The sequence below is a fragment of the Salvelinus sp. IW2-2015 genome, unplaced genomic scaffold (genome assembly GCF_002910315.2).
Source record: "Salvelinus sp. IW2-2015 unplaced genomic scaffold, ASM291031v2 Un_scaffold3844, whole genome shotgun sequence".
NCBI classification, from domain to species: domain Eukaryota; kingdom Metazoa; phylum Chordata; class Actinopteri; order Salmoniformes; family Salmonidae; genus Salvelinus; species Salvelinus sp. IW2-2015.
In genome coordinates, this window is record NW_019945118.1 from 88,530 (window position 1) to 99,265 (window position 10,736).

Here is a 10,736-nt window from a genome sequence, read left to right on the forward strand (position 1 = left end):
AGGGCAGAAATTTGATGAACTGACTTGTTGGAAAGGTGGCATCCTATGACAGTGCAACGTTGAAAGTCACTGAGCTCTTCAGTAAGGCCATTCTACTGCCAATGTTTGTCTATGGAGATTGCATGGCTGTGTGCTCGAATTTATACACCTGTCAGCATTGGGTGTGGCTGAAATAACCRAATCCATTCATTTGAAGGGGTGTTCACATACTTGTATGTATGTTTATATATAGTTTACCTAAACATTATATTTAACAGTTTTATGAGCTGGAATTAAAAGCCTAAATGTTTCCGTTCTAGCTTTTAAATCTTAATTTAATATGGTTCCACCAGGGTGATAAATCAAACTGAGCAAAGCACGAGGTAACGGCCAACTCCGTCACAAGCATGAGGTGAGGAGACAGTTCAGATGTGTTTACAAGCTAAATCATATAAATAATAGGTGAACATATATATAAAGTTGTTGATGAGGATTAATGCGACTTAAATKGAACTAAATAAGGTCAGATTAGATTTAATGAAAACTATTTTAGTTGTAGTGGGGCAACATGGATTCCACTACAGTATTTGAGGGTCAGTGGTAGTAACATTGGAATCAATTAGATTAATCAAACTTTTGATATTGTCATAACTATTAGTAATGAAATCTCTCATTTATGTTAATTCACTGAAATTCAATTCGGAGACAAACATTAAAAAGTAATGTAATGGGAGKGTGGTGCTCCTGGAAGTGGGAGGTGCTAGTGATACACAGAAATAAACAGGTCTCTCATCCAATTCATKTCCTTTCCCAGAGTGGGACATAATTAACTTTTGCTTGGTTAGCACTTCCAACCAGATATAAGGAGGCTGAGGCCCCAGCATCCATGAGTCAGATACCTTTTTCCTCTGTGGTAAGACCTCTCCACCTCCTTAGATTTTTAAATGTGTCTCATCCTTGCACTCAGCATCTGAGGCAGTAGCTAACTGCACTGTTTGAATTCATTTCTTTTAGATTTTACAATATTAAATCAAGTGGCATTAAAAGTAATTTTGTTTTTATTATGTTTTACTTAAAATCTGTAACTTTCATTTACAGTACAAAGTGGTGCTCCTGCACTTGAAAGGGTGTTCTAGAATGTAACAGGGTTTTCAGGGGTATTTATTTGAATTCCTAACAGAATGTGTGGATGTGTAGTAAATGAAAGTTACCAGTTGCACCTGTAGTTGAATTTGACATGTAATGATTGAGTTAMATGTTTTCTAGCCCTTCCGGGTCTAAATGATAAGGCTTTAGACTTGTGGGTTTTCACAACACTCTCATGTTTCACAGGGTCCTCCAAGAAGTACACATTCATCTGTAGGAAGGGGAAAAGAAGGTGAGACATGGTTCCAGTCTTCACATAAAAAGTTATGAGAATATTTTGTGAGAGATACTGCTCACTTAACTCTTTTGACTGGGGAGGAAGCACCACAGAGTCAATAATGTTTCTTGTTTCATCTCTTTCCTAGTTATCCGTCACCATGAGTACGGACGCTGAGATGCAAGTCTACGGCAAGGCTGCCATATACCTCCGTAAATCTGAGAAGGAGAGGATGGAGGCACAAGCCATGCCCTTTGATTCAAAGAACTCCTGCTATGTGACAGACAAGGTGGAGCTGTACCTTAAGGGTTTAGTCACTGCCAGGGCCGAGCGAAGTGTACTGTGACAGTTACCAAACCTGACGGCAGTAAGGAGGTAAGTCTGATCTGAAAACTATTCAAGTTCAAGTTTGCGCATCACTCTAATTCTTGAAAAGTCAACTAAATGCAAAAACAAACTTCCAATGTTTTTTGTAGCAGAATATAATCTTCAAAGACATAAATTTTATTGCTGCAATTTATAATTATATGGAATTTCTCATGTTGACTAGTCAAGAATCACCAGTTATGTCAGTGGGTGATAACAAGTAGTTGGATTAATGTGGATATGCATTTTTTAAATGATTAAACTTGTATTTAATGAGCAAAAAGCATTCAGTCATGTCCAGTTTGATCTGTGTGTAATCTAGATTTCTGACTGTTTCAGGAAGGAAAGAGTTCAAAGATGCAGACATCTATGAGATGAACCCCCCTAAGTACGACAAGATTGAGGACATGGCCATGATGACCTACCTGAATGAAGCCTCTGTGTTGTATAACCTCAAAGAGCGTTATGCAGCATGGATGATCTACGTAAGAAACCTGCACATACAAACACACACATACATGAACATAATAAATTCACACATACATTACTACACATAATGAAAGGTAGAAACCAAAACATATCAATACAGTAGACCCACATCAGTAAACCAAAGTACACCCACATCCTCACATAAATCCAGGTAAAAGTACATCTGACTTTACTAATCACAAATGTAATTATGCTTTCATCCAGACCTACTCTGGGCTCTTCTGTGCCACGGTGAACCCCTACAAGTGGCTCCCTGTGTACGACGAAGAGGTTGTCAACGCCTACAGAGGGAAGAAGAGAGTGGGGCTCCACCATATCTTCTCCGTCTCTGACAACGCCTTTCAGTTCATGATGATTGGTACGATTTCTCATGGATGGATGGATGGATCAATCAATCACATTTATTTATAAAGCCCTTTATACATAAGCAGATATCACAAAGTGCTTATACAGAAACCCAGTCTAAAACCCTAGACACCAAGCAATGCAGACCCTAGAAACCTAGAGAGGAACCATGCTCTGAGGGGTGGCCAGTCCTCTTCTGGCTGGAGATTATAGGAGTATATGGCATTAAGGCCATACAAGATGTTCAAACGTTCATAGATGACATGCAGGGTCAAATAATTATCACAGTGGCTGTAGAGTGTGCAATAGTTCAGCACCTCAGGAGTAAATGTCAGTTGGCTTTTCATAGCCGAGCATTCAGAGGTCGAGACAGCAGGTGCGGTAYAGAGTGAAAAGAGAGGGAGTGAGAGCGAGAGATAGGGAGAGTCAAAAAACAGCAGGTCCGGMACAAGGTAGCACATCCGGTGAACAGATCAGGGTTCCATAGCCACAGGCAGAACAGTTGAAACTGGAGCAGCAGCACAGCCAGGTGGACTAGGCACAGCCAGGAGTCATCAAGTCAGGTAGTTCTGAGGCATGGTCCTAGGGTTCTGGTCCTCAGAGACAGAGAGAGAGAATACTTAAGTTCACACAGGACACCAGTTAAGACAGGAGAATTTCACCGGATAGGACAGACTGATCCAAGCCCTAGTCTTCAGTAAAGACTTAAAGGTCGAGACCTAGTCTGTGTCTCTCACATGATTAGACAATCCATAAAACTGGAGCTATATGGATCTCCATAAGTGCATATGGATCTCAAAGTCCATAAGTGCTGATGGATGGATGGATGGATTAATGGATAGATCGTTGGGTGTTAAAATATGCTTTAGAGTTTTCTAGTCTAGGTTAGAACAGTTTGCTTGGGAATATCTGATTTCACTACCCTTGAATGGAAAATGTTCCAAGATGAAATGTGTGATGATGCTATGAACACAATAATGTCCTCACAATGTTGCTTGAGTATGATAAGCAATATGTTTTTTGGTTCCAGATAAGGAGAACCAGTCCGTCCTGATTACGTAAGTTGTTTACTAAAATGTCACTTGAGAAAGTGTTTCTTTTGTAATAAGTTAGGTCACTTGGTGTGATGAAATATATAACATTATGAATAGATTATGACATTAGGCTATGTGTAATAACGAGTCGATGAAAGGGAATATTTGTTAAGGATTTATTTATGTTAGAAAACAGGTATTTTCTGATGCTATTTCTTGGTGAAAGCCAATCTGACACTCAAACATGTACCTAAAACCCCTCATTCTCTGTCATATAAACCAGTGGAGAATCCGGTGCAGGAAAGACTGTCAACACCAAGCGTGTCATCCAGTACTTTGCAACAATTGCAGTGTCTGGTGCCAAGAAGGAAGCAGACCCTGGCAAATGCAGGTAGGTTGTACTTATGTTTGCTTTTTTAACACATTTCAGTTTTGTTTTCTGAGCAAACTTTTTTTCCAGCTGTGAATCATGTTTCAAGAAATTTGTTCAAGCAATCGAGCGAAAACAAACTTGAACACTTTTCCAGTTTCTGAGCAACTTGTGTTTGCTCAATCAGGGGTCTCTTGAGGATCAGATCATTGCAGCTAACCCTCTGCTGGAGTCTTACGGTATGCCAAGACAGTGAGGAACGACAACTCGTCTCGCTTTGTAAGTATAAAGGGCATACTGTGGAAGTTACCTTTTTTTGGAAAAATGTATTTCAGTAGTTCCCTATTGTTATATCAATAATGTCCAACAAACTGTAACAGTTAAAGGATCTTTCAAATAAATTGTTAGATTAATTTGTTGGCCTATTTCTAACCCCCATGCTCTACTACAGGGTAAATTCATCAGGATTCACTTCCAAGCTGGTAAACTGGCTAAAGCTGACATTGAGACCTGTGAGTTGGTTTGATTGGTTCTACATTTTTTCCTAAATTCACAGATTCATTTTTGGAGATCATCAAATTTGATTTAATCTTATGTTTTTTCTGTCTGTCTCTCTGTCTCTCTTTCTTCTCTTTGTGTCACTCGCTCTCTCTCTTTCACCCTCAGACCTGCTGGAGAAGTCCAGAGTGTCCTTCCAGCTGCCCGATGAGAGAGGCTACCACATCTTCTTCCAGATGATGACAGGCCACAAACCTGAGATAGTTGGTACGACAAAGTAGAGATTCATGGGAAATTATTCCCACCCCCATCTATGGAATTTATTTAAAATATTTATAATCCACAATATGAAAACTATTAGAATGAGTACACCCAAGGTAACAAGGCATCTAGACATTTGTCAGGTCTTTGGGAAATATCTATGAAGTAATGCACTGTGATGCACGAGTCCACAAGTCTCAGTCTCCTCTTTTGATGCTATTTATTATATACTACATGTATCCTTGGGTCCATCTATTGAGTAAAGGAGGGAGAGATACTGTAAAGTAGGACAGCATAATTCTAAGAGATTTAACTGACAAGCTGTTCTCCGTTGTCCACAGAATTGGCGCTCCTCACCACCAACCCCTACGACTTCCCCATGTGCAGCCAGGGWCAGATCGCTGTGGCCAGCATCAATGACAATGAAGAGCTGGATGCGACAGATGTGAGTCAAACAAAGGGTTAACCAAACTCTAGATATGGAATGGYTAGGACCACCATACACACTAAATGCTCTGTGACTTAGTGGCAGCTGGGAATGTTCATGTATGTTTTTGTTTGATTCTAAATGCCTTGTGTTAGTTAAGCATGAACGTAAAGGAACTTTTCATGCCTTCACACTTCACCTTGAGGCACTTACATTTAAGACATCCACAAGAGAGCACCACTAAGTGCCATGTGGAACTGTGTAAAGCTCCTTTTGTGCTGCCATCTACTAATGTGTGCCAAGAGTCAAATCTATCCATCCCATTCATTCTGGAGTGAGCAGCACAGAACTGTAGTGTAACTGACAAAACTACAGTTCAGTTCATCACTGTTGTACTTTCTCTTTAATGCCAGGATGCCATTACAATCCTGGGCTTCACTAATGATGAGAAGCTTGGACTAAAGGCTGAAGGATGTGTGCACCATGGCAACATGAAATTACAGCAGAAAGCAGCGTGAGGAGCAGGCTGAGCCAGAGGCACAGAGGGTGAGTCCACTCATAGATATACAATATGTAGAACATTAGTTTTCCCAACATAGAAAAAGAACACCAAAGACAGACAGTGCCATGAAAGTGTAATGGAAATTCTCCACTAAGGACGCACACTCAATGCAAATTAATCATCTCATTAACAGTTAATGGAGAGGTTCACAAACTCAATAAGCTTGATGAAACTCGGAATATATGGTTGCATGGGTTTTGTTTCAAATGTATTACCAGGTGTGTAATTCCTTTAATTCTGACGAAGGCTCTGATCAATGCTTTAACTTATCTTTATCAAATGATCAAAAAGGCATCTGACATATCTCAGAATACGTTTACCACCACTACGTATGTCTACGTGTGGGTGTCAAGTTGCATTTATATATTTTTTTTACGCATTTCTCCGTTTGTGATTGTTACTTCAGCTTAACAGATCCATCACTCACACATTTCAAAGGGGCTAAATCCCTGCTTAGTCATTAGTCAATACACAATATCACATCCACTTAGTACTATTCTCAAACACATCATTTCCCTTATTATCTTATGCATCTTCAACGATTCTCTTGTCGTTATCATATGCATACATATGTATCTTCAATGGTTTCTGCGTTGCTTCCTATACATATCAAATAATCTAGTGCACCTGTCCAGTGGTTCTCATACCATGTAGACAGTTCTACATAAATGCCTACAATAACACTAGTGTTCAATCACCATGCGTTTTTAGTGGTTCAGACACGTAGACTTCTGATAAATGCTACAGACAATTGTCAGTGGGCTTTTCTTGGCCTCATCGCTCTTCTAAAACTTCTCAGACACTCTAATTTTCTCAGACTACTAACCTTCTTCTCAGACTAGCTTAATTCATCCAGAAATCTAACTTCTTCTCAGTACTAATCTCTAGCCTTCTTCTCAGACTATCTACCTTCTTCCAGACTATCAGCTTCTCTGACTAACTTACTTCTTTTCAGACTAGCTCTATTCTTCTCAGACTAATCTACCTTCTTCTCAGACTAACTCTAGCTTCTTCAGACTACTCTAGCTTCTTCTCAGACTAACTCTAACTTCTTTCAGACTATCTACTTTCTCAGACTATCTAATCTTCCTTCTCATAGATTAGTTTTCTCAGACTACTTCTAAGTATCTTCTCAGACTAACTTAACCTTCTTCTCAGATAACTCTAACTTTTCAGACTATCTAGCCTTTTTCAGACTAGCTCTACTTCTTATATCGTCTTCAGACAAGTTTTCTATTTATTATTTTTCATTATTATTTTCGCTATAGCATAATTGCATAATTGATTACTGAATTAGTAGTAGTGTTGCTTCTAGGTTTTGTTTTGATTGATGTTTTCTCCCAGTGTGTCCGCGTCGCAGGTCTGCTTTTTAGTGACAAGGAATTTCCTTTACACTTCTAGGAATGCGCCAACGTGTATGCAGACTCCACCGGACACAGCCGAGAAGATATCTCCTGTTGTTGACGGCCAATTGAATGGAAATTCTATTTACATTTTGGTCTATATAGCTGTTGTTTGTTGGCTCTCAGTGGCTGATATTGCCTCCTGCTGGCTGAACTCAGCTGAGAATTGTGAGGTCTGTGCTAAACCCAGAGGAAGGTCGGCAACGAGTATGTGACAGGGAGACTGTGGTCAGGTAAGACTGAAACCATCCGCATTACATTTTTGAAGCCCACATTATTTTGGGGAGAGTGCAATTGCTTTTTAAAAATGTGAGTGTTGTTATCCCAAGGTCTTATTACTTATCATCAGACACGGTATAGTAATGTTAATTTGGAGGTATTATCATTCAGGTAATTATCAGTGCAGTGTCTGGGCACGTCTATTATGAGAGGAGCTTTGTGGATGGTCTCCGTATAACGAGTATGTTGGACACAGAATCAGGCCGTTCTATATGGTGTGCTCGACATTGCAGGGTTGAGATTTTGTGTGAGTATGAACGAAAAGACAATTAGTTGTGATTCAGATTGCATAAAACTTGTTTGATGAAATGATACTTTTACAAAATTAATCAAGTACGAACAGATGAAGCTGATCACTTCACAATGAGAAACTGAACAGTTTTTCAACAATGTTTCGTGCGGAGTCAAGAAGGAGTACAAAGAAAGGAGGGAATGTTGGGCTCATTGATGCATGGATTGGTGGCTGTGCTGCTTGACTTTATTGAGAGTAAAGTCTGTGGAGGTTTTAATGACCATAAAATAACGATCATAGTGAGCTTGTGGTGAGATATATCAAGTGGTACAACATATCTGATGTTCGAGTAATCATTGTGTTTCCTATGTTGTCCTCTAAGGAATGTTCGACGATAGAAATGTTTACTAAAGAAAGATGATGTGATTCCAGTAGAATATATCATATTGAGTGGTGGAAATAAGTAGTCATGGCATATTTGAGTAAAAGTAAGAACTTAAAAGTAAAATGTCAAGTAAAATATATTGAGTAAAAGTATTTGGTTTAAACGTATTAGTATAAAGTAATGGATACTGTAATGTCCTTAGTATAAAATTAAAATATTAACCTATTCAATTCCAGATTTAATCACCTGTCGTGTCAGATTTGAATATGCTTTACCAGGAAAGCAACGCGAAGCGTTTGTGTGAGGAATGATCGTAGAAAAACTTCAAACAGCAGCAGAAGTGAAGCTGGTACGTAAGTCAGAAAGCATTATAATTAATCGTTACCTTGATGATTTGGATGTTTGTACTCAGAGATCCAGTTCCCAATAATGTTTCGTTTTGTTCGATAAGATTATTTTTATTCAAAAACTCCATTTGTAGTTGGGGTCGTTTGTGGTAATGCACAGGGGGGAGGCATCGTGCGGTTATGAGGCAGACGAAATTCAAATTAGTAAGTGTAGCACCATTAACGTTTGTTATAATTCGATCTCCGTTGTTTTCTTAAACATAATCGATATTTTCAACCGGAGGTAAAATATTCAATAACAGAGAGAGAAATGTGAGCTACATTCCGGGAATTTAATAATTGAAGGACATTCTGGCAGTCCTGAACGCGATTTGATAAATTTTCAGAGAAGCTGAAACATGTCTAAAGATGTCAACCTGTGGAAGCCAAGGAAGGAACTGGTTGTTGATATCTTGATAATGGAGGAAGGAGGCATGGAACAGGGATTTTTCTAAAATGAGCACTTCTGGTTTGGATTCTCTGCAGGTTTTCGCCGCAAAATAGTTCTGCTTATATCAAGACAGATTTTTTGACAGTTTTTGGAACTTTAAGTGTTTTCTCTATCTGTCAATTATAGATATTTAGATTCTGGGCTAGAAATAGGCGTTTATTTGGGAACGCTATTTTCCCAAAGCATAAAAATACTGCGCCCTAGCTTATATTACATTAAATACAGTATTAGCTAAACAGCGACCCAATTCTTTTTCTTTTTTTTAATTGACGGATAGAGTTGGACACTGCCAAACCCCAGACAATCTTTAAAAAAGATTTGGGTTTAGTGGTCGCAGATAGAGGCGTAGGGATAACAGATGTTCTTTCACCTAGTGTGTGAGCTGGACCATTTCTGTCAAAATGTGAACGAGTACTTTTGGGTGTCCGGGATAAATGTGTGGGAGTAAAAGTATTATTTATTTAGGATATTGCAGTGAAGTATAAGTTGCAAAATATACATTTAATTCAACTTTTATTTAACTAGGTAAGTCAGTTAGACAATTCCTTTTGTAAGTGGTGGGCTCAATGCTTGTTCAGGGGACAGACAAAGATTTTTACCTGTGTAGCTCGGATGATCCAGAACTTTCGATTCTGGTCCAACTTAACACTAGTGCTACTGCGACCCAAGTTGGCAAAATAAATAATTGTATATAAGTACTAGATACCCAAAACTGCTTAGTAGTATTTAAAGTGTTTTTACTTAAGTTTTAACACTTAGCTAATTTGATATCATTTTTTCGTAAAGCTTGGGCATATTCTCCATGTCTTGAGAGGAGTGCAGTTTCCAATGTTTCCGACATACTTCAAGGACTAAGCTGTAGCCAGCCATCTTGGCAAACAAAGGCGTTTGAGAGCCAATCTAAGGCAGGAGAGGGACTTCTTGGTGCAACTACGTCGGCATGTGGACTCAAATCATGGTGGCTGAGAAGAAAGGATCCCTGAATGCTCAGGTTTGTCAGTGTATGGGAAGTCCCAGTCAAATTTGGGCTGGCTGTATCCCTCCCTCTGGGGTAGACTAGCATCATGTACATATTTTACTAATATAGTTTAAACCAGACCAATGTTCTTTAGTCTTTCAATGTAATAATTCTCAGTTTTATGGGTTGATTCATATACCTCTGTTAATTAATCATACATAGGTGTTATTTTACATGATCTCATTGAGATTTTTGCCTGCTGATACGTGTGATTAACCAGGAATGTACTTTTCTGTATCTTTTATTTCCCCCATTTTAACAGATAAGCAAGAAGGAGCAAGAGAAGGGGGTTCATGCAGACAGTGTCTTCATTCAGGGTGAGCTTTTTTGAAAGTGTAGATTCAGTCCTAAAGGTGGATTGTTATTAATGAATTTCCTGTGAAATTGTTTGTAACCTAGGAGAAATTAATAACTGATGAAACTTGAGGAGCCTCATCCTCACTTTGTGCGTGCCATGATCCAACGATCAAGACTCCAGGTAAAATAAAGTATTGAGTTAAATATGTCTTATAGTATATCAGTGATTTAACGATCCAATTATAATGTTTTGAGTATTAAAGAGACTGATGTTGTTTTCCAGGTTCTGATGGAGAACGTCCTGTTATCAAGCTAGGTTAGGTGCTGGGGGTCAGATTGCAGAAAGGGCTTCCCAGAGAATATTATGCTGATTAAGCCAGGGTATGTGGCACCAACAAAACAAAACGCATCAATACACAATCAAGAGAGTCTGTCCAAGTGTTTCCCAGTCATCAGAAAAGATCTTACTGTATGTAATATACTTATAAATTGACATCTTTAAAAACTGTCTTTCATTGGTAAAGTATGAATGAGTGTATCCATGAGGGCAGTTCATGGACAACAAGAGGCTTCTGAGAAGATAGCTTGGGT

At 38.9% G+C, this 10,736-nt stretch overlaps 1 pseudogene; it reads left to right on the forward strand.

Annotated features, from left to right (window-relative positions):
• The first annotated feature begins 2,051 nt into the window (after positions 1-2,051).
• LOC112076568 (myosin-2-like) lies at positions 2,052-10,165 on the forward strand (annotated as a pseudogene).
• The last annotated feature ends 571 nt before the right edge of the window (positions 10,166-10,736 follow it).